Source organism: Ambystoma mexicanum, chromosome 2p (genome assembly GCF_040938575.1).
Source record: "Ambystoma mexicanum isolate Mex_15411 chromosome 2p, UKY_AmexF1_1, whole genome shotgun sequence".
Taxonomy (NCBI): domain Eukaryota; kingdom Metazoa; phylum Chordata; class Amphibia; order Caudata; family Ambystomatidae; genus Ambystoma; species Ambystoma mexicanum.
In genome coordinates this window covers 714,198,896-714,223,622 of record NC_090923.1, presented here as the reverse complement: position 1 = coordinate 714,223,622, position 24,727 = coordinate 714,198,896, and the positions used below count along the sequence as shown (strand labels likewise).

At 48.9% G+C, this 24,727-nt stretch overlaps 1 protein-coding gene and 1 long non-coding RNA gene across 3 annotated transcripts in view; both read right to left on the bottom strand.

Moving 5' to 3' along the window:
• LOC138566705 (cytochrome c oxidase subunit 7A1, mitochondrial-like) overlaps positions 1-24,727 on the bottom strand; it is a 127,489-nt gene that overhangs the window by 101,143 nt on the left and 1,619 nt on the right. The gene's annotated exons all lie outside the window — the stretch shown is intronic.
• LOC138566706 (uncharacterized) lies at positions 13,644-23,479 on the bottom strand. The gene is made up of 3 exons (XR_011301999.1): positions 23,352-23,479; positions 23,076-23,233; positions 13,644-13,763 (listed from the first exon to the last, which is right to left on the bottom strand). It is a non-coding gene; the product is annotated as an uncharacterized lncRNA (long non-coding RNA).

Here is a 24,727-nt window from a genome sequence, read left to right as displayed (position 1 = left end):
CTGGATGTGCTGCTGGTGAGTTCTTAACATAAGAGCTCCGGCTCTTACTTTAATTTAAAATCTTGTTGGGGATTTCATCTTGCCACATCACATCCTGGTGTGTGTGAGTGTTTCCTTGTTCCTACTTTTCCTCATCCCACCCCAGACACCCGATTGGGTGAATTGCCCCATTTTAGTGAACTCAGCAGGGCAGTCCCAGTGCCCGTGCAGCCCCTTTGGTTAAGGGCCCTCAGGAAAAGGGCAGCTCCTACAGTAGCAGTTCCAGACTGTTTGCCTGTGTTCGCCGTTGGAGCATGAAGCACAGCAGTCAACCAGCAGTGACTGACAAGGAAAGAAAGGTGCGGGCATAGGGAACAGCCATTACTGCTCCCTATTAAACAGTCCCTCCCCTCTTATTACTCCTATTAGCTAAGTTTGCACTCTGCTGCATGTCGCATTTATATGTTACCCATAGTTGGCAGCGGGTGAACTGTCGTAGTTAGCCATTTGTGGCTTTTCCCCCCTCTATTTAGGAAAGTTGAATCCGTGCGTTTTGCATTTGCACTTGTGTTTGAAAATTAGGCTTTTCCCTCTATCCCTCTAAAATGTGCGCCCTCTATCCAGAAAACTTGCTTCTACGTGTCGTGCTCTTCTGCTGTATGGTGAAACCTAGGCTTTTTCTCTTTATCCTCATCACTCAATTCTAGATTGTTGCATTGCTGTGTGTTGAAGTTGGGTGTCGTGCACTGCAGTTTCTCCCTCTCTCCCTCGCCCTCCTTCTAGGCATATTCCGTCTCTAATCAGCTTCCTCCCTTCTTCAACTCCTCCTTCTGCCAGCCCTCTGCCACCACAGACAGGTGTACTACATTCCTGTACCCCTCCTCAGAAGACCTTTAAAAGTGGAGAGAAGACCAGGTCTAACCGGCCCGGGGGTGGAGTGCCCTGATCTTCCCTAAATGGGTTCCTGCTACTATCATACCCACTCAGTCCTACTCCTCCTTCGAATGCCTCATCTACAGGCTTAGTGTCTCTCCTATCCTCTCACTGACTCTGGCCACCATCTACAGGCCCGCTTGACCGGTCTCCCTCTTCCTCCTAGAGTGGTCTGACATAACCTCTTCTATCCTGGCCTCCACTTGCAAGCTTCTCCTGCTCTGGGACTTCAATATTCACTTTGACTCCCTTGATGCAGCCTCTGGACTCTTCCACAACCTCTGTGGCTCTTTCGCTCTCCATTCTTCCCTCCGATATGACGCACTCAGCCAGACACACCCTGGATGCTCTCATCTCAGCAGACATCCCCATATCCAACCCTCTCACTACTCCTCTCTTCTGGTCTGATCATACTCTCCTGTCCTTTCACTTGGACCTCCTATGTCCCCGGGCTAAGCCCCCACCTGCACTGCCAGTCTCCTTCTCCGTCATTCGACCTATGAAGTGAGTGTCAGTTGCTGCTTTGTCACAACCTTCATTCTCCCTCCAATACCCGCCGTTGACTCTCACTCCGACACAGCCCTCACTAACCTTCAACTCTCCATCTCCAAGCCTCTGGACATCCTTTCCCTGATCATGAGGTTCCACATGAAGCCTGCCTCCAAGTGTAACACCTAGTGTTGTAACCTGGGGGGCACTGTGGTGGAGTGTGGGCCCCCCTGGGTCTGGGCACCAGCGCGCGTATGCGGCGCGCAGGAACACACACCGGAGACGTCTGCCTGTTCCGGCGCTCCGGCGCGAACTGCCTCGGGCGCCGCCTTTATTAACTGGCGCGCATGCGCCGGCCCGCTGGGCCGCGCATGCGCGCTTCGTGTACCACGTACACAACATCCCTCCTTTTCCCCCTCAAACAACAAACACATTAAACATGGGGAGCCAACATGGCTCAAAACAACTTATACTTAACAGACTTACTTACTCAGGCTGCCGAGTCCATGATGAAATCTTGGAATCTTTGTGGGGGGCGGCGCCCTTCCCTGCGCGGGTACCTGGGCGAGCTCCTCTCGAGGTTCTCTGGCCTCCCAGGATCTTCGGGCGGTTCAAAGCCTTCCGGCGGCGCCTCTGCCGCTAGTCCTTGGTCAGGATCGGGTTCTTCCTCCGCTGCTACGGGTCCTATGCGCTTGAAGAAGGACACATTCCTGGTCACCGTCCCTCGCGCGTTCGCAGCCGTGACCATGGAGCCTTTGACGTGAGTTACTCCCATTGGTTGGGTTTCGTAAGTCATTGAGAGTTTTCCTTCCGGTTTCCTGTTCCGGACAAGGACGGTGTCTCCTACTGCTATCTCTTTCTCCGGCAGCCTCCGCCTTGTTGTCTCGCTCTCGTTCCTCGCGGCTCTGTCTGCTGCCACCTGTGCGCCATCGATCATTCCTGGGCGTCGGTCTCCCGCTTCCGGTATCAGCCCTCTGGGTATTCGCCTGAAAAGCGCCTCGGCGGGTGCGATTCCGGTGGACCGATGTGGGGTGGACCGGTACTCACGGAGAAAGTCGATTAAGTTGTGGCGCAGGTCTTCCCCTCCATTGACAGAGATACGAAAAATTTTGTTAAGCGTCCGCATGAAACGCTCAACCTCTCCATTGGCCCTTGGCCACAGCGGGGTCACCTTTCGGTGCATGATGCCTCGTTCCGCGCAGTATCTGGCAAACCGCTGCCCTTGGAACGGCGCTCCATTGTCTGAGCAGATCTCAAGTGGGAACCCATGGGTGGCGAAGATTTTGTCCATGGCCAGGATGGTGTGATCGCTGGCGGTGGATTCCACGAGTTCCACTTCCGGGTACCTCGACCACTGGTCTGTGACTACCAAGAAATATAGACCTCTTCCGGTCGAGCCGAAATCTGCGTGCACTGTTCCCCATGGCACGTCGCTCCGTTCCATGGCCTGAATGGGCGGACCCTTTTCCGCAGGACTTGTGGCCTGGCAGGGGATGCAGGTCCTCACGAATTCGGCCACCCTGTGTTCCAGATCGGGGAACCAGACCTTCAGCCTCAGGCGCGCCTTCATCCTCGCCATGCCTTGGTGCCCTGTGTGGGCCAACTGGAGGACTCTCCTGACCAGTGACCTGGGGATCACGATCTGGTCTCCACGCAGCAGAAGGCCGTCCGTGGACACCGAGAGCTCGTGTCGAGCTTTCCACAGCAGTTGTAGGTCCCTTTGTACCTCTGGGTTTCTTCTGGCATTGTTTAGGAGGACGTCCCGCCACTCCCCTGTGGCCACCGCCTTTTTCACTCTTAGGAATGCCTCGTCAGAGTTCGAGTCGTCCGCAATGTCCTCTCTTGACAGGGCCACTGGCAGGGCTGATTCAACGACGAGATGCACAGCGTCCCCAGCGTCTGACACCTCTACAGGACTCTGGGCGTTCCTCGTGCCTGGGTGGCGAGACAGGTAGTCAGCGGGGTTATGAGTGCCCGGGCGGTATACCAGCTTGACGCCGTATTCGATGAGGAACAGCATCCATCTCTCGATGCGGGGAGGCGGCTTGGAAGATGTTCCAGACAGGATAGGAATCAGGGGTTTATGATCCGTAACCACGACGACAGGTTTGCCGAGGATGTAGATTCTGAAATGTTTGCACCCCCACAGGATGGCAAGGGCCTCTCTTTCAATCTGGGAATACCGCCTTTCCGTGTCGGTGAGGACTTTGCTGGCGTATGCTATGGGTCTCATGGCCCCTAGTTCGTCTGCCTGCATGAGGACTGCCCCTAGTCCCACTGGGCTGGCATCGACCACAATCTCTGATTCTCGGCTGGGGTTGAAGTAGGCCATTGTCTCCTGCTCTGACAGGGCTTCTTTGATGGCATTGAAGGATCTTTGTTCAGTCACCGTCCACTGCCAAGCCACGTCATTTCTCGTAAGTGCCCTCAGTGGTTCTGACAGGGAGGCCAGGTCTTTGATGAACCTGCCGCAGTAGTTGACCATCCCCAAGAAGCTCCGAACCTCCGCCGGTGATGTGGGTGGAGGCGCATCTCTTATGTCTTTCACTTTTCCAGGGTCCGGGGATATGCCTCCCGCATGGAAGGTGAACCCGAAGAATTCCAGCCGGTCTTTGAGGAATTCGCACTTTTCTTGGTGCAGGGTTTGGCCTACCGCCTGTAGTCTCTCAAACGTGCACTCTAGCCGTTTAAGGTGTTCACTTTCCTTATTCTCATTAACATGTCTGAAGACCAAGATGTCGTCGGACATGTTAATGACACCCTTCAGACCGGACAGGGCTCCTCTGATGGCATTCTGGAAGACCTCAGCCGCGGACGAGATCCCAAAGTTAAGTCTCTTGTACTGGTACAACCCCTCGTGCGTAGTGAACGTCGTAATGTACCTCGACTCGGGGTGCAGTTCCAACTGGTGGTACCCAGACCTGAGGTCCAGTTTGGAGAAGACTTTGGCGCCTTGAAGTTCTCCGACGATGTCATCTAGAGTGGGTGTGAGGTGACGCTCCCTTTTGATGGCGGCATTTGGGAGCCTCATGTCCACGCAGATGCGTACTGCCCCCGGCTGTTTCGGCTTTGGGGCTACTACGATAGGCGAAACCCAAGGGGTGGGGCCTTCCACTCTTTCGATGATGTCTCGGTCGACCAACTGTTGCAGCTCCTCCTCCACTTGGGCCCTTAAGTGAAAAGGGATCCGGCGGTGTTTGAGGGCTGTCGGCCTCACGGACTTGTCGATGTGCAGGCGAATGGGCTCTGCGTTCAGTTTGCCAATGCCCTTGAAGAGAGTCTCAAACTTGTGTAGCATGCTTTTCAGATCGGCGTGGTATACCCCAAACGTGAAATGGACAATGTCGAGCGCTTCTGACGCCGCACAGCTCAACAAGGAATGTGGGCTGACGTTGGTGACGAAGAATCTTGCTTTGATGGTGTTTTGTCCGTGAGAGACTGGGGCAACAAACACGCCTTGGATGGGTAAGGGTGTTTCCCCGCCGAATGCATATATCCTTGCCGTGGACGCTGACAGTTCCGTTGGGCCTGGCAGGGCCACATAATGTTTGGTGGCTAGCACGCAGACCGAAGCCCCAGTGTCGATGAGAATGGGGGTGGGAACGTCATCGATGTTGACAGTGCATGTGGGTTGGCGCCTCGTGCCGGGACCTTTCACGATGCTGGAGATGAAGAAAACTTCTTCCTCCTCCTCCTCTTCTTCTTCTGCGATATCCAGGTCCTGCAGGCCCTGATCGATCGAGGAGATGCCTCTCACTCTGCGAGCGCCTCCTCGTCCAACTCTCTCTGGTCCCCTTCCTGCTGCAATGGGGGAAGCAGCTCGGCACATCCTGGCATAGTGCCCCGGTGTGCCACACCGGGCGCATGGCCTCGACTTTGCCGGGCAGTCACCGCTGTGGGGGAGGTCATACCCACAGTACGAGCACGATGGGGCGTTGCCTGGTGTGGGTGTGGCATCGGGCCTTCTCGGCGCCCATCTCGACCTACCCGCAGCTGACCGTCCTACTGCAAATGCGTCCTCGTTATTCCCTGGTCGCGTGGCAGCGTCCATTTTCGCACCTCTGGCTTCCGCCAGCTCATGTACTCTACCCAGGTCCAAAATTTGCTGGAGGGTCAGGCCAGGCTCTCTCAATACCTGCCTCCGAAGTTTTCCGGAGCTGCACCCCTGCAGTAGTTGGTTGCGGACCATTTCTTCCTCGTTGGCCCATCTGCAGGAGGTCGCCAGGTGTCTCAGGCGGGCGCAAAATTTGTCTAGGGGCTCGTCGTCCAATTGTCTCTCAGCGCCATGACAAACCTATCAAAATCCACGTTAGCCATGGGGAGAAAATGGTCTTTGAGTGCCTGCTTGACTGCGTCATACGTGACCACGGGGATGACAAGGGAGTCGTAGATCTTGTGGACTTCTGCGCCTGCCGAGTAGATCATGGTTGCGATTTTGGTGTCATCATCGTCCACCCCAGATGCCCTGAAGAACATATCTAGTCTTTTGACCCACAATAGCCACTTCGGGCCCAGCTTGGAAGGGGGGCCAGTAGTATCGAATTCCGGCATGGGGGCTAGGGAGCTACGAGCTCTGCGAGGGATTGGGGCGGCGGCACCCTCATCGTCAGCTTCTTCACCCATCTCAGCGCCACGTACTCACAGTTGGCTGTCTTGAGAGAAGGGTGGCTTGTCCTGGTCTCGTGGTAGGGTTGGGGTGTAAAACCCACTTCTTTCTTCTTAATTGCCACAGCCCTGCGCCTGCAGAACTGTGGGCTTTCCAAAAATTATACTTCTGTGTTCTCCAACACCGCTGGCGAGTGGCGCACGAGCACCCAGTCGGGCCGCAACCACTGTCGCCACGTGTGAAGTTGAGCGAGTGAAAAGAAGATGGCCGCCGGCGCTCCGCGGGTCCGTAATACGGCAGACTTCCGTCTCTCCGAGGTAGTCGGGCACGGAAGCGGACCGTACCTCCTCGTCGCCAGTGTTGTAACCTGGGGGGCACTGTGGTGGAGTGTGGGCCCCCCTGGGTCTGGGCACCAGCGCGCGTATGCGGCGCGCAGGAACACACACCGGAGACGTCTGCCTGTTCCGGCGCTCCGGCGCGAACTGCCCCGGGCGCCGCCTTTATTAACTGGCGCGCATGCGCCAGCCCGCTGGGCCGCGCATGCGCGCTTCGTGTACCACGTACACAACACCTAGTATGGATCCGACCTGGGCTCTTTGGAACGCAAGTGCAGAGCTACTGAGCTGAAGTGGCAGGCTTTGAGTACATCCTCTGACAAACAGGCCTGTGCCTGCTCCAAAGGCAATACAGACTTTCCATCTGCTCGAAGAAGAGGGCCTATATCCAAGCCTGCATCTCTGGAGGCACTAACAACACAGCTGAACGTTTCTAAATCTGCAAGGAGCTCGCCAATCCTACTGCAGTCTCCATTCATTTCTCCTCTGCCTTCCCTGTCCCTCTGCACTGCACTAGCCTCTCACTTCATTACTAAAACTCAGGACATTCTGTCCTCACTCTCTAGACAAATCCGCTCTATGAAAGTCTCATCCAAACAGGTGCTCCCCAGCTCCTCCAGAACTATCAAGGACAACATGGACTCCCTTGCTCCAGCCTTGGCTGATTTTTGTAGTCACTCCTTTGCCACTGGATCCTTCCTGCTACTCCTCAAGCACTCCCTCGAGCACCCTCTCCTCGAAAAGCCTTCTGCCAACCCCTCTCGTCCGGTTAACTACCGCCCTTTCTCTATTACCTCCCTCCTGGGCAAACACTTGGAGAAGCTGGCCATCTCCCAGCTTATCCACCACACAATCTGTTGGTTGTCTCCTCCACCACCAGTCCGGCTTCAGAGCTGGCAGAGGCATGGAAACTGCACTCCTGAACATCCGTGAAGACTTGTTCTCTAATCTTGACTCAGCTCTCGCTCCGTTCTCATCCTTTTTGACCTTTTCTATACTTTTGATATGGCCAATCATGCACCCTTATGAATCTGCTCTGTGATACCCTTGGCATCACGGAACAGGCTCTGGACTGATTCACCTCCTTCATCTCTGACCGACCTTCCCAGGATCAACTTTGCCCTTTTTTCCCCTCCATCTCACTCTCTTGTGGTGTCCTTCATGGCTCTATCCTGTCGCATTAGCTTTTCAACATCTACCTTGACCCTCTAGCCCATTTGATCTCCGCCTTCTCTCCTAACTTCCATTGTTGTGTGAACGACACATCTCTCCTTCAAGCTTCCCTCCTCTTCCTCTTTCTCTTCCACTCCCATTCCTGACTTGTCTGTCTGTCTGCTATTCAGGCATGGTGCACTGCTCATGATCTATGCCTTAATGCCAGTAAGACTGAGATCCTCCTCATTGGGACCTCAGTCAGCTCCGTCCTTCACTCTGGCTGCCTTCCACAGGCACCTTCCCCTTACCCTCCTGTGAGGCAAAAAACCTTGGTGTCATCTTCAACTCCTCACTCTCCGTCTCTCCTGACATCAAGGACCTTGCCAAGAAGGCCCACTTTCAGCTGCACCTCCTAATAGGCATTCTCCCTTTCCTCGCCTTCCCCCAGAAACTCAATGTCTCTAGAGCTCTGGTCCTCTCCAGGCTGGACTACTTCAATAACCTCTTCCTCAATCTGTCAAACTCCTCCCTTTGCCGTCATCAACTAATTCAGAATAGGACTTATCCTTGGCCCCAAGCCTAGGGACCGCATCTCTTCAGCCCTAAAATCTCTCCACTGGCTCACCGTTGCTGCGAGGATCAAGTTCAAGACCCTCTGCATTATCCACAAGGCTTTCTGGGGCCTAGGACACTGCTACATCCAACTCCCTCTCCCTAAATACCTCCCTGCTAGAGCCCTCCGATCTTCTAGCTCCAATTCTCTGCAGATCAAACGCTTTTCCAAGCAGAGAGTGGGGGGGGTAGATTTTTCTCCTCTGCAGGTGCCTCCCTCTGAAATGGCCTCCCTGCCTCTCTCAGACTGGAGCCGGATCTCCTTAGGGTCCGGAAGCTTCTCAAGACCCTTCTTTTCTCTTCCTCCTTCCCTCTCCCCTGATAATGTCTTCAGATTCTTACAGGGCACCAGGCCCTCCTCGACCAGTCTACCCCTGCATGTGGTCTCCCCTGATGTACCCCCGGCCCCCTGCCCCCAACCTGCACTTGCCCTTCCGGGCTCCCTCCCCCTGCACTAGCCTGGCTGGGCCTGCACCCTTTGAACCCTTTCAGCCCCGTCCCTCGCACTTAGCATGTGGACCTTCTTTCCCCTGAACTCTCTGCACTCCCCTTGCTCTGTCCACCAGGTCTCCCCTGGCACTCACTTAACCCATGGGCCCTTTTGCCCTGACCGGTACTTACCCCCCACCCTACCCTCTCCTCTGCATTTCTCATTTCTGCACTTGCACGATCTGAATGTCACAAGGCCTAGTAGGACCTTTTTTCTTTTGTTGTTCATCCCTGTTCCCCCCCGCTCTCTTCTCTTGTTGCACTTTGAAACACCTTGTGTATAGGCGCATTATAAATACCCAATAAATAATTAAAGAACGAAAGAAAATAAAGAAAGGAGGGCAAGAGGGTAATGTGATAGGGTCATGACCCTGTTAGGTGAAAAGTGGGGACACCCCATACCAAGCCCCTCATGTGCCATGTATGTGCATAATGGTACCGCCTTGTCGCAAAATGCCGACCAGCACTATTTCTGGCCAGTGTTCTCCCTTTTCATTTCAGAACAACTCCCACAAGATAACTGGGATCAACTGAGAAAACCTAAACTGGAGCCAGGAGAACAGAATCAAGAACAGCCAGGAACTGGACTAGGAATTTCCCTGACAAACAGAACTCAGACACCAAACACCCGACCTGAAAAACCCACACAGACCCCAGGTGAACGTTGGGCCAGCAGAAAACAAACTGGGAGTGAGTATAGACTGCAGTGGGAAAGGAGGGACGCAAAAACCCTCCCCAAACGAATTGGCAAAAAAATAACATCTGGGGAAAGCCACTGGGCTGAGACACACTTACAAGCAGTAAGTATATCACACTATGTCACTATTTAATGGACTCCACCTTGGGGATGGCACTGAGTACTTAAACTGCAAGAAAATAAATCATGAGACATTTTGGTATGGTGAGGTTTGCATCTAGCGCTGCACCTTTGAAAAAGCAGGGAGAAGTAGTTAGCTTTGTTTTAGGCTTTGAAGATGGAGAAAAAAAAAGAACTAAATATGTGGGTGGCAGCTTGCTTGCTGAGATGCAGGGTATTGTATCGCAGCAAAGGGTACATCACGTGGTGGCTGATTTTACATATGCCAATGAAAAGTGATGTATGCACAATCGAGATTTCGTTTAATACTCTGTTATCCAAATATATAATTGTTTTATTGTGCATTTGTAAGGTTCTTATACAACAAGTAATTGTGTTTCAAAGCGCCCACAGAGCAACAGGGAGGGCAGATGGGAATGAAGAACAAAAACAACGATGAAAGATAGAGGCAGACCTACTTTGCCTTGTGAGCATTCAGAACATACAAGTGCAGAGGGAGAGAAGGATTGAGGGAATGGGGTTAGGTGTGTATCAAGAGGCAAATGCTACGTAGTGAGCAGCTGTAAGTGCACAGTCCCGGCATCGGAGGCGGCTGCAGCCTTAGGCTGCTGTGCGGCTTGACGTTCCAAGGACTCTTCCAGGGCCATAGCAGGTCCTTTACTCTAACTCCTCACTCCAGCACGACGGGTGCCGGAGCCGCCGAGATTGGAGACTGATAGCTGCTCCAAACGTTGGACATTGTTACCCCCTTTCGCCCATCGTTACCCAGGTACATCGGTACCCAGGGTGTATACACAGTGCCTAGAGACTTAGGGGCGGCTACTGGGCAATATCTTTGAGGAGCCGGTCCACTTTTTATAGTGCGCGGCTTAGAGCCAACAGGGTAAGATTTTGCTAGGATCTCTTTCTTCATCTTAAGGCCTGCACGCAGTTAAGCTGCACGTACCAATTAAAGTGGTGATAGCCGTGAGGTGCAGGTATAATTTTGTCAGTCCATTGACTCCCTCCGCATTTCTATATGGAGGACATAAACAAGCCTGGTTCTCCAAGCTGTTTGCCTGGGCACCAGGCTATAAACAAATCTGCATTGGAGGCGAGGGAGACGCTCTCTTGGTCTGGCCATGGCTCTCCAGCCGTCTCACCTCTGTGCATCAGGGACCGTGTTTCCGAGGTTCTAGCCCTAAACACACAAAGGAGACAGAGGGGGCATAAAGTTACCTCCTTCACGGGCAAGAATCTTAAAGTACATAACTCTACCAGCAGGAATTTCAATCTGGACCTGGTCGGTCCACTCCCCACTATTGAAAATACAGTACCATCCACCCCAGAGCGTTCAGTCGGCAAGGGCCTGATAGACCCTGCTGGGGCAGCTTTCTCACCAGCTGTGACTACCCCATTAGGAGGGATAAAGAAATATGCCATGAGTGACTCTGACCCTCTATCTTCCTTACCCTTAACCTTAGCAAAGGGCCCTGAGAGTTCATCTATCCAAGCAGATTACACTACCACTATGCAGTTTTCACATTTAAAAGAAAGTATCCTGACAAAACTCCAAAAGTGTCATAGCTTAGAGAATCTCTGTGCTCTTATGGCCACTCTAAATGAGTTTGTAGCAGTCATATGTCCACATAAAGTCAGCATGGCAGCACAAACTGTCACAAAATTCCCCATAGCTGAGCTGAAAGAGCAAAAAAAAAAAAAAAAAAAAGAGAAATCGGAGCATGGCTGCCAAACCAATATACTAGTAGCAAGTCATGAACAAGCTTCCCAAACTAACCTCATAATTGGCTCCCTGCAAGTATCAGTCAGGACACCGACGAGCATTAAGGAACAGACCAATCACTCCAGTTCTGTTGATAAAGAGCTACCGGAGGACATATCCACAGTAACATTAGTACCGGATCACATCCAAGATAAAAATCATGAATTACAAGCTCCTGAAAACAATCCTGCTCCCAAGCAAGCTGTCAAGCGGAATGTGCGATAAAATAAACTACGAATGCACTATATCAAAGACCTTAGTACGCATGTGTTTATCATAGACCAACACAATTTTGTTATCTCAAATATCCCGAAAGTTACTGCAAAAGAGACAAGAGAAACTTTAAGAAATAAAGTTCTAGCATGGCTGCGCCAACGCACAGGACCAGGCTCTGTTAGACTGTCGGATCTTAAGGTCATTCGTCGTATTTAGCAGAGTGACTGGTGTTCCATGCCAAACTGTGATTGTGTCATAGTAAGGTGCGGGTTTAGCTTGCTCCCCTGCTATCTCAGTCTGTGTAACTACTTCATGGTAGCTTTATTTTGCTTATGGGCTTGCCTTCCTGTTCACCTAGGGGGCCTATACTGGTTTTTAGGTCGTACTTTTATTATGTTTCTTTTTTTATGTTACCTGTTGTTTGTATTATTGTTTGTTATGTTACGCGCCATCATGCCTATGGGTCGATTGTGCGATATATAAATAAAATAAAGTACATAAAGTAAATAAAGGTGGAGTGGTCAGCCGACCAAATAAGTGCTGGCCTGCATAGGCCAGTTGGTGCCCAAGCAGTGCTGGGAGGGGTGAAGGCTGTAGACGATTGGGTGTGGATGGTCAGGACCCTGGTCACCGATCTCAGCAAATGAGGGATTTAACAGAGGAGGGAGGAAGGGAAGGAGAAGGTGAAAAGAAAAGTCTTGAGGCGCTTCTGGAATTTGAGTGGATGCGGCTCAAGACGAAGAGGAAGGGGGAGGCTATTCCATAGGAGGGAGCCTGCCGAGGAAAGAAATCACCCACCAGTTTGATGTTTAGCGATGCGCTTAATACACAGAGACTTGGTGCCAGAGGAACTTAAAGATCTGGAGGGAGAGTTTTCAGTGGGAACACGTTGTAGTTAGCGTGGTCCCTGGCCCCAGACAGCCTTATGGATAATGCAGAGGGATCTGAATTTGATCCTTGTAGCAACCGGGAGCCAGTGGAGAGATTTTAGGGCTGGAGAGATGCGGTACCTGGGCTTGGCGGCAAGGTTAAGTCTTGCAGCTCTATTATGGATTAGCTGGAGGGGTCATGCAGAAGGAGAGGGTAGATTAAGGAAAACACTATCGCAGTAGCTTAGCCTAGAGAGAACCAGAGCTCTAGAGACATTGAGCTTCTGGGTAAAGGTGAGCAAAGGAAGAATTCCTTTGAGGAAGTGAAGTTGAATGTGGGAATTCTTGGCAAGGTCCTGAATGTGAGGGATGAAGGAAGAGAGAAGTCGAAGAAGGCTCCAAGGTTTCTGCCTTCAGATGAAGGAGAAGGTGGATCGCCCATAGAAGATAGCCAGAGTGAGGGACATAAAGAGGGAGCAGGAGTCCGGAAAGGAAGGATCTCTGTCTTGCTGGCATTGAGGCAGAGATACACCAGGACTGGATGGCAGATAGGCAATCAGGAATGATGGAGGAAGTAAGAAGAGGATGAGAGGCAAGTTTGAAGAAGTGTTGTACTTCATCTGCATAGCACTGGAAGTTTGGAGAGAAGGTGGAAATGAGGTGTACCAGCAGAGCAAGGTAGTTGTTAAACAGCCAGGGGTAAAGGTTAGAGTCCTGGGGGATGCCACCGGTGGAGATAGAGGTGGAGGAGGAAAAAGAGCCAAGAATAACGTGGGACGGCCGGTCAATGAAGAAGGAGGTCAGCCAGTCCGGTACCCGCTCCGAAATACCTAGGGTATCATGGAGTCGTTTCATGACGATGGAGTGGTTGACTGTATCAAAATGCAGAGGAGAGATCAAGTACAATGAAAACTGCTGGAGAGTTGGTCAACCTCTGCCACATTAGGTTCTATGGTCGGTGTGACCACAATATTTCCTGTACAGCGTCACTCACATAACACTGCCATTTGATCCCTCACTATGCGCAGTATTAAACCAATCCGTTTGTGCACTATACAAGACTTCTCACTTGAGGATGGAATAGCATGGTGGAGCTGTTCTTTATTAGCGATACTTGCCAGGTTCCTGCATTTCTCTAGGAACGAAATGCCAACCATTATCACTAAGGAGTTCTACCGAGAACCCCTCTCTCATAACAATGAGTCTTTATCATGTACTCCCATGGTGCGCCAGACCCCTATAATAATGATATAATATAGCTTTGGTTTAATAAAACATTTTTATTTAGATTACCAGTATTAGGTGCCCATATTTTCATTAAAATTATAGTCGTTGTTGACACGTGTTTCAGCCTTACAGAGCCATTTTCTAAATCAGACTTACATTTTATGTGAAGCATAACCTTGCTGCTGAAGTATTTAGTGTATGCTTGACTTTGGGAACTGTTTTTCTTTTCATAAAAGCAGTAAGGACTGCACGGCAGGATGGGCTGGAGGAAGACCTGTTTGGGGAGAGAAAGTTAACTATGATCAATAAGCCAACCCGGGAAAACGGGAAGATGAGAATCCAGGGGAAAGGGAGCAAGAAGGGGAAAAGAAGACCGGAACGCATCCTTTAGAAGGAGCCTAAGCGGAAATGAAGAATGGAAAGAAATTAAAGCACGAAATAAAAATTGCACTTAAATAGCGTTGGGGAAAGAAATGGAAAGAAAAATTGCAAAATAAAGAAATGGCCAAAGGGTAGAGAGGGACTGCTGAGGAAGGGACTGGGCGCCCGCGTCGGGTCCCCCAAGGACCCGAGGGGGCGGGGGGGGAAAGTTGCTTGCTCTCAGAGTAGAAAATCCTGAGCGTGAACGGAACACCTGTAAGCTAACTCCTGACTTTATGTGTAATAAAGTTTGCTGTGGCAATTTTTCTCCCACTCATCCTACTGGTCTCTGCCTATCCTTTGGGTGGATGGGGGTTGGGTTGCTTTGGGAGGAGGGTAGTTGGGAAGGAGTGAGAGTCGGAATGTGGAATGAGAGCTGGGGGGTGGGGGGGGTTATTGGGAGCAGCATGGGCGGCCACTGTGCCACCCCACTGAGGGTGTCGGCGCTAAGGACTGCACTGACATTTACTTGTATTTACCTGTTGAGCGATCTATTTATTAGTAGCTGTGTACTCATTTCTCCAATCCCTCTAGATCTGACTCTGTGGGCTTCTCTGATCTCGCCCGCTTTACGGGTTCACTGTGTGCCTCCTCCTGTGCGAGCTGCAGCGTGCTTAACACCGCCTAGCTGCCTGTGAGCGCTGTAGTTCCGTTCAACTATGTTTCCCAGCAACACCAGCTTTCCTTAACACGTCGGCAGCGTGTTTGAAGAGGCCAGTTGTCGCCGGTTCTCGTCCTGGCTCAACTGGCGAGGGATCACTCTGGTAATAGCTCCTACTGTGTCTCTATTACTTCTTTGTGTGCAATTTAGCGACTGGCATGTCTGGAGCTGCTGGCATGGTCCCCGAAAGCCCTGCTCAAGATCTTAAATGCACAGCCGACCTGGTTTTTGAAAACACCTCGCCTGCATTAGTTAAAAATGTGAGCAGCATGACTGCGCAAGTGGTTTTGTCCACCGACGCTGTACTATACGGCGAGTACAGCCATTGTATAGATGTGGCTGATGGTCCTAAACCTGTGTGCTTTGCGCTACTTAACACCAGATGTTTGATCAAACATTCAATGGATATCTGTGATTTTATCCTGGATAGTGGCATAGACGTATGTGCTATAACTGAAACATGGCTGCATTCAGTGGCAGGTCCAGCTCTTATGCTGGCAATACCCCCAAAGTATGAAGTCCTCAGAGCTGATCGTTAAGGGTTGCTCTCATTTTTCAGGTTCATAGTGACTGTTTCGACAGTCAAAGTTTCGAATGCCAAAAGTTCTGACACAAAAGTGTTGAAAAAAAAAGTTTCTTTTACAATTATTTTACAATACAAAATTAAAATAAACCCTTTAATATAAAAAAAAAACATTCAAAACTTTTTTTTTTCGACACTTTTGTGTCAGAACTTTTGGCATTCAAAACTATTGTTTCGAAACTTTGACTGGACAGCATTTTTCATTCTTCACTTAATATTCGACAGCTGAATGTGGAGATAATTTCTGACAACTCTTGGGCCATTGATCCCAATAATACCTGCACTATATTCTTATTATATCGCCCTCCAAATAAAATGCCAGAGTTTTGCTCTCGTTTGTGTGTGCGGCTGTCTATGGATTTGAAACCAAGAGTGTTGTGTTAGGACACTTTTTTGATGATTTATCGCACCCACATGCTAGAACGCTACAGGCCTTGTTGCAAAGTCTGGGCTTTACACAGAACATTCTTAAGCCCACACATACTGCAGGAAGGATTCTGGACTGGGTAGTCATTCATGACGTTCAAGTGGAGAAGGTGGAGGTCACACCATGTCCATGGGAGACAATCTATCCATACATTTTCAAAAAGTTCCATTAATGCATAGACGGAAAGTTAGAGATCCCCCTAAGAAAGTCAAGTGCAGTAACCTGCGCAAGTTTACCCCAGCTTCCTTGCTTCCCTTTTTTGAACCTATTCAAAGTGACAGTTTTAAATCATCCACTGAGTTGGTATCAGCCTATGATGATACAATGGTGGTGGCAGTTAACACATTAAAGCAAAGATTGGTTAAATCTCAACCCTCGAAACCATGCTATACCCCAGAAATTCAGATACCTAACTGCAAGAAAAAACTTGCATTCAAGAGCTGGAGAAAGTCATCATTATTGGTGGATAAAACAAGCTACTCTATAGCAGCTAAAATCTATACATCCGCAATTCAGGAGGTGAAGAAATCCTTATTTAAACAAAGAATCAAGGATGCAGCCTCGAGCTCAAAAGAGCTGTTCAAAATACTCCGTGAGCTGGAAGAACCATGCCCAGTCCACTCCTCAGTGATAAAAGACACTATCTGGTGCACTGATATCCAGAATTCCCTGAGGCAAGATTGCCAATATCAAGCAAGGACATTGTGTCAAGCATTGTGTCACTAAGGATCTATCTACCCCAGCCAGTCCTGCGCAATCACTCACATCACAAGCTCCGTTTAGGTTTTGTGAAATATCTGAACCTGATATGCTTAAATTCCTGTTGAAAATCAAACCTATCAACTGTAAGGGGCGAGAGCTGTCCTGCTCCCATTGTCAAATCATGTGCAGCGTTCTTGACACCACATCACCAAATGTGTTAATCTTTGCTTTAGGGAAAACGCTGTCCCGAGTACTATTAAACAGGCCTGGATTTCACCTCTTCTAAAGAAAAAAACTCACTGGATCCTAACGTACCTAGCAACTATCACCCGATTACAAATTCACCTTTCCTTTTGAAATTTCTGGACAAGGTGGCGTATCAACAAATTCAGAGGTTCTTAGAAACACACAACGGGCCTCATTACGAGTCCGGCGGTAACAGAGGCGGTAAAACCGCCTGGTTACCGCCGGTCTCGTATTACCATTCCGCCTCCGTGATTCCCGGAATTACCCGGGCATTACAACCCTGGTTTCCCGGGAATCACGGAGGCGGAATGGTGTTAATCCCCATTCCCATTGAGTCCTACAGGACTCAATGGGAATGGGGATCATGGAAACACCGGCAGTATCTCGTAATGCTGCCGGTGTTTCCTCGTCCGCCTGCAGGCGGGCGGTGTTAAATCCGCCAGGTCAAACCTGGCGGGAACATCACCTCCTGCCTGCAGGAGTCGGGATCAGGCGGTCCGGAAACAACGGTGGCGGCGGGTTTACCGCCACCGTTATTTCCGGACCGCCTGATTTGTAATGAGGCCCAACATCCTTGGCTCTAACCAATTTGGTTTCAGAAGTAGTTACAGCACATAAGCTACTCTTTTAGACCTTAAAACACCTTTTCTTCAGCAAGCAGACAAAGGTAAAGCATCACTTTTGATTCTATTAGATCTTACTGCGGCATTTGACCTTGTTGATCATGCCATCCTAGTTACCAGGCTACAAGACACTGCCTATTTCTCTAGTGAGGTGACTAGCTGCGTACTGTCCTTCCTCTCCAATCGAAAGGGCGAGAGTCTTTCATGAAGACTCTATTGCAGAGGCTATGTTTTGGAATGGGGGGTGCCCCAGGGCCCCTCTATGTGCCCAAAGCTTTTTAACGTCTTCACGCTTCCCCTCTTAAACTGCTTGGATGCAGAAGGCGTTGGGTACGCAAACTATGCGGATGACACTCAGTGTCTATTTCCTCTCTCCGGTAACTATGAGCTTGATTCACAGACCATTAACAACACCTACAATCTAATTCATCAATGGATGACTCTTAATGGCCTGGTACTAAACAATGGAAAAACAGATATTATGCTGGCAGGAACAGCCTCCAAACTGCGTAAAACGGATCCTGCCCATGCCACCTTTCAAATTTCTGACTGCCATCTAACAACACTCCCGAAGGTTTAAGACAATGGGTATGATACTGGACTCAGAGCTCACAATGGAAGCGCATATCAGTGTCTCGCGCCTTCTATTTTGTCAAGTTACTGGTGCACGCAAGACCATTTCTTGATATAGCTGATAGTGCCATACTAGCTCGTGTGATTATTGGCTCTCGCTTGGACCACAGATGTAGAAAGCTTTTTGAGCAGCAGAGGCAGATTAAATCTTCATCAAACCAAGAAAGCTAAAAAAATCCCTTTTATTCCTTAAACTGAAATACTATATTAAAGCCAACAAAATGTATCGCCTCCTGGCGTTTAAGCTTCGTCAAAGAGCGGCATCCAGGGTGATAGGCCAAATTAAATTGTCTTCAGGAGAGGCGACTACCGAAACTGACCGCATCCTTAAAAAAGTTCAATCATTTTACACTGATTTATATAAATCTGACCCCCCGAATCCTTATCTCCAAAAAGCATTCTTAAATTCGGTCAATCTCCCTAGGCTCACCCTAGTAGATAGTCAGACCCTACAAGTACCCATAATGTCGGATGAGGTGTCCAGGATTATCCGAGAACTCCCATTAAAGAAATCACCTGGGGCGGATGGATATCCAGCCAGGTTTTATAAAACATACTGCTCCATAGTGACTCCTATCTTAACCAAATTATATGACTCTTTTACATAGAGAACAGATTTCCCCTACCATGGAAGAGTCCAAAATAATCTTATTCCCTAAGCCGGGCACAGACCCAACTATTTGCGGATCCTATCGCCTAATTGCACTAATCAATATAGATGCCAAAGTTTTTACCAAAATACTAGCCAACCATATAGTTGATTTTTTTACTCTTGCTGGTACATACGGTTCAAACCGGTTTCATTAAGTCTAGGCAAATGCATGATAACATATGCAGAGTGTGCCACATTTTGGAGAAGGTCGAGAAGAAAGAGATTCCAGCGGTCCTTGTCTCTATAGATGTGGAAAAGGCATTCGACTGAGTGGAGTGGTCCCTCTTTTTCTGACACTAGACAAGTTGGGATTCGGTCCAAACTACATTGGGTGGATCAAGGCAAACTACAGCAATCCCGCTGTGAGACTCTTAATAAACGTCAATGATCTTCTCTTATTTCTCTTCAGTGTGGTACAAAGCAAGTGTGACCCCTCTCACCTATGTTGTATGCATTACACCTGGAAGCCCTATTAGCTAAAATTAAACAAACAGAAGAGGTAAAAGGCATTCCGTTTGGAGACGCCAACCATAGAATTATGGCATATGCAGATGACATGCTGCTTACAAAGCAGAACCATCAAGTGCATTACAAGAAGCAGCCTGTGTATTAAAGGAATTTGGGAGGGGGGGCGCGACTGCAAATAAATTTGAAATTTTAAATGTATTACTTACGCCCATGGAAATTATAGATTTACATGCACAAACCCAACAAAGATGGGCAAAAGAGGGAATCAATCAATTGGGAGTAAAAATGACCCCAACATTACAAGGTTTATATGCTGCCAACTACTCCACCCCCCCCACCTTATTGAAAGAAATTGAATTTCAACTAAATAAATGGGATCCTCAAATGATTTCTTGGCTGGGCAGAATCCATTCTATAAAAATGGTGACCCTCCCTCAAGCACTCTACCTTTTTCAAAAGCTATCCATCAAGGATCCCCTATTGTTTTTCCATAAAATACATCGAGCTGTCTCGTCTTTCGTGTGGCATAACAAACCCCCCTGGATTGCTTTAACTATGTTAATGCTCCCCACGGTTAAAGGGGGGATGGGCCTTCCCAACTTCTTGATATATTTTTAAGCAGCTCAACTTAGGGTGATCTGGGATTTGTCCATGGGTGCTTCCGAGAAAGGATGGGCACAAATGGAACAAGCGCTGCGGGGGGAGCACAAAGCTACTTTGGTTACCAAAGCAGGATCACCCAGCCAATATACATGCAAGCTAAATCATAAATGTAGTAGAAGACACATGGGATGTAGCGGTCAAAAAATATGGTCTCACAACGTTGCCATCACCTTTTGCTCCTATGTTTCTTAACCCCCAGTTCACTCCAGGCATGGAATTAAATACATTTAAAGAATGGAAGGTGGCTAGATGTGAAAAGCTGAGAGATATGTTCAGGAGGGAAACGCTTAAATCATTTGCACAATGCAAACAATAGCTAGGGTTTAACGAAAAATGTAGGTTCCAATATTTCCAGGTGAGACACTGGATTTTAGCTCCTCTAATCAGGGCAGCTGCGGTGAGGGAGTTAACACCGTTTGAGACTTTTGTGTCAACTAATCCAGGGAACAAAGCTATCATCTCCAGTCTATACAGAATAATGGGGGAAAGGGACACCAAATGTGATGTTTAGCTTCAAAAACCATTGGCAGGTTACACTGGGGGAGGAGGTAACAGATCAGGAATGGGAAGCGTTATGGAAAATACTACCCAAGCTCTCTAGATCGATTCGAATTTGAGAGTTTTGGTATAAACTCATGGTGCAATGGCACTATACCCGAGCCCGATTAAAACAGATGAAGCCAGCTATATCTGCCCCGCTCTGTACGATCTTGCTTGATGATTACAATTGAAGAGGATTTCAGACGACGATCAAAATCTACTCAGAAAGCTTATATAATACTCCAGCTAGCTGCACTTTTAGTGATAGCCCAGAACTGGAAGAAAAGAAATCCTCTCCACAGCTCAGAATGGTTCTCTAACATATGAAACGTCTTGTCTCTAGAGTGGATGAAATACTCCCTCCAGGGGGAACTTTCCTCGTCCACAGAAGACTGGAAAGAGGTATTGAAATGTTTACATGAAGACTTTAATGTTCATTATTGCCCTAAAAAACTATGCATTTTGGGTATTGAATGATATGTCTATTCATATAAACATAAGACTGTGCTACAATTACTAAAACTAAGATAACTTGCTGGCTCAGAAGGCAGGGGTGGGTACTGCTTACGTTATTGTATTTCTGAAATGGCAATCTTTTTAAAAGATTTTTTTAAAGAAATCTGCATTAGCGGCAGCGGGGTTTGCAAGAGAGACAATGTTATCCTTGATGGTTCTGGAGGAGCAAGGGGAACCCTGTTTGGGGAAAACTTTCATAGAGGGGATAACTCTAGTAACCTCATTGGGTGCGACGGGGAGAAGGCGCAGACAGAGGAAGAAGGAGGAGGAGATTGAGAGGCCATAGGAGGCAGGGGGGTTCGAGAGGAGATGGGGGAGCAAGTAGCAAGGGTGCTCAGGATATCCAGAGTTTTAGTGGTGAGGTGTGTGGCCAGTGTGTTGCAGAGGGCCTGGGAAGGGGAGGAGATTGCGGAAGGGTTGGCTAGTTCCCTGCAGATTTGAAAGAGTTCAGCCACTTTTTTGGAATCACCCGAACCTGGATATGGACCCTCTTCTTGTTGCGGATAAGAGTCTGTATTGCCTTTGGAGCAATCGGCAGGCCAGTTCATCAGAGGGCGTGTCTGAGGTTTGCCATTTCCATTCCGCAGCTCTGTACTTGTGTTTCAGGGCTACAAGTTCAGAGTCATACCAGGTAATAAGCTAAGAGGCAGGTTTCAGGTGGATCCTCATGATTGTGGGAAGAGTGTCCAGAGTGTTGTTAATGGCCAGATGGAGGTTGCTGAGAGCAGAGTCAGAAGTAGAGTCAGGTGTGGGGTGAGAAGGGGGGATGAAGGTGGATGCGAAGGCAGCAGCTGACACTCGTTTCATCGGACGGATGTTCGTGAACAAGGTTGGCAGGGCTGGAGGAGGTGCAGTCAGAGGGCCGAGGGGACCCAGCTAGGTAGAGAGGAAAGTGTGGTCAGGCCAAGAGAGTGTTGTGACCAGAGGGGTCGGTGCTGAGGTGCCTGTAGATAGTGGCGATGGTCAGGGAGGAGGAGGGAGAAATGACCAACTTGCAGACCAGGCTCTCAAAGAAGGAGTAGAGATGGGTGGGTATGATGGAGGAAGGAAACCACTAAGGAAGAGTGAGGTTGTGGTTTGGAAATTATCTTGAAGCCATCAGGGAGAAGGGAGTCAAAAGAAGTGACCGAACTGGCATTGAATCCTGTCTCATTAAGGGCAAGAATTTCGAGGTCAGTGTCTTCAAGAAGGAGGCAGATGTCGGTGAAGTGTTTGTTGTCTGAGCAGGCGTTAACAGTAGCCAGTTGAAGGAGGTGTCCACCTTTGAAGGTTTCCTGAGGTGGACTACAGGGGCATGGTACACCAGTCAGAAGGGGAGGGTCAGAGAGAGTGGAAGGGGGCAGGCAGGTGAAGGAAGGAAGTTAATGAGGGATGGCAAGTGTCTGGCAAAGAGCAGGATGTTGGGTTGAGGACCCTGAACCAAGATAGTGCCTGTGTGGTAGACATTAATGATAAAGCGTGATGAGAAGCTGGCCAAGAGGACTTCCCACTTGGTGGCACAATTAATGGGAGAGGATGTGAAAGGTGGACAGGGGAGATGAGCAGTCCATAGATCTGGGGAGGGGACAGAGAAAAGGATGTCGGTGAAGATCTGTCTGTAAATTGCACTGACATAGGTGTCTACTATGGGTAGGCCAGGGTTAGCGCTCAGTAGGTCTTTTGTGTGCTTTTTCCTTCCAGACTTTGTAAGAGAGGGAGGGTAGGTGATAGTGTAGCAGTTGGAGAAGATAGGAGATATTGCGAGCATCAGGGTGGCAGACCATAGTTGCACTGCACAGTTCAAGCCCAATTCATAACGCTGCCTAGTGGCTACAAGAGGGGCACCAAATGCAATGCAAATTGTGGGGTGGAGGATATTAAAAAGCACAGCCAGGTTTGAAAATCGAAAACAGGGCACAGAAATGCAAAGCAGAATGTGGGGTGCAGGATGTTAAGAACACAAACTCCTCGATTTGAATCAAACAAGACACAAAAATGCAATGAGGAAGAGCAGGATAGGTTAGGCAGAAAATGAGAGTGATAAAGACAGTTAAGGTTCAGGTTTTGTAGTGGAGGAGGCAATGGGAGAGTTCAGCCATCACTCATTTGTTGATGTGGGAAGAGCGTGATGGTGCCAAGGAACAGGTTCATATGGGCCACTGGCTGCAAATAGAGGCTCTGCTCTTCAAGGTTCAGGGGAGCAAAAGGTGGGTGCCCTCCAGGCCCTAATCAGCCCGGTCAGGGCCTTAGATGTGAGCCTTAGACCAGGGGGCTCCCTATCGGTCTATAAGAGGATGCGCCAACCAATCAAAGGGAACGCGACATGGTTGCTTTGGATACTGGAGGAGAAGCTCCAGTTGTGTGCGGGCGGCCATCTTGTGCAGCCTCGCTTCTCCCTCCAGGCTCAGTGTGGGCTTCCCAAAAGGAATGCTCGTTGGTCTCAGTGCTCCGATATTAGTGGAGTGGGGCTCACCTCTGCGGCTTCTGTGGTTACTGTGATCCGCACAGAGTGGCGTTCCAAACAGGAGTAGGATGCGGAAATACTGCAAAGCAGTGCAGGTTGATTTAGATCGTCTACCAGTGCTGCTCCTCTGATGCCGATGTTGTGAGGGCCTGGATGCCCTAGCAGGTCTGATACGTGATGCCGGAACAAGAATGTTAGGAAGAGAATTAGAAGATAAGCAAACCACAACCATACCTACTTAAGTTCTCTAAACCTTAGTTCATGAGGCACGTTTTAACCAACTACCTTATGAAGCTGTTCTGGGTACTTGCTTAAAGTTAGTCTCTGAAGCCCAGTACAGATGTTTATTCCTAGAAAAAAAGAACAGCAGAGACTATAAGATGTCTACTCATTCAATGCCTAGGACTCAAAACAGGAGAAGGGAATGCCTGGGTCGCTTTATATAAAACAGTGACTTGCTGGTGTCCAAGATGTTGTGGGGTAGATTCATAGTCAGAACAAAGCCAGCTCTCGTGATTGCTTTAATTACATTTTTGGCCGACATATTAATCTTGATATCCAAGCTTCATTAATATAAATGTTAGAACGACAAGACTCTTAATTATTTTCATAATACCATTGTTAGATCACATGAATGGACATGTATTGTTTTTTGTTTACCGATTATCTTTTTTTTTAATTTCACTTGTGTGTGATGTATTATATGATCTGTTTATTTTATTTTATTTTATTTATTTGTAATGCTCACCGAACCCTGAGGTAACTGGGCACCAGACTTTAAGAAGGGTTATAGGCATACAAAGGATTACAACAAACAGTAAGTGCAGGTCAATCAGTAGTTACAGGCAGGTCGACGGGAGATACAATACAAGAGAAAAGAAGAGTACAAGTGGGCCAATATACGGATCGCTAGATGTTACAGTTTAGGCATCCATAACCGTTTGGTGGTTCTTATCGAAGAGTCAGCTCTTTACTTTGGCTCTGAAAGTCCAGAACGAAGGTTCTGTGCTGATGATGAGGGGGTTCCAGTATTTGGCTGCTAATACGGGGAAACTAGCTCCTCCAGCTCTTTTTAGTTTGAACCTCGGGATAGTGAGGCAGTGCAAGTACAGAGCTCTGGTAGGTCTGACTGGCTGATGTTTGGTGAATTTGTCTGATAGGTACTTAGGGGCAGAGTTAGTCAGGCATTTGTGGGTAATGACTAGCGTACGGAGGGAAATTATATCAAATTATGCCAGTGGGCTTCCTGTCTGAAGCTGGTGATGTGTTTGGATCTGGGGATGTTCAATGCAGATCTCACGGTGTTATTTTGACCTGGGGTCTGTTTAGGTTCCGTTCCGAGGAGCCTAAGAAGAGGGTGTTGCAGTAATCAATCTTGGAGAGTACTAGTGCCCTGGCTAGCGTAATGCAACTGTTAGGTGACTGAAATTATTTGCAAGCGTTAATCAGCTTGTTGGTATAAGCAGTCGTGGAGGCGATGGCATTCACTTGCTTCTTCAGTGAGAGGGTGGAGTCTAGGTAGACTCCCAGAGTTTTGATTGCTTTGGCCACTTTTATCAAGTTCCCATCGATGTTGAATGAGGTTCAACGTGGATCTAGTTTGTTTAAACATATTTGGGAACCGACTATCAGGAGCTGTCTTCTCGTCTTTGGGACATAGG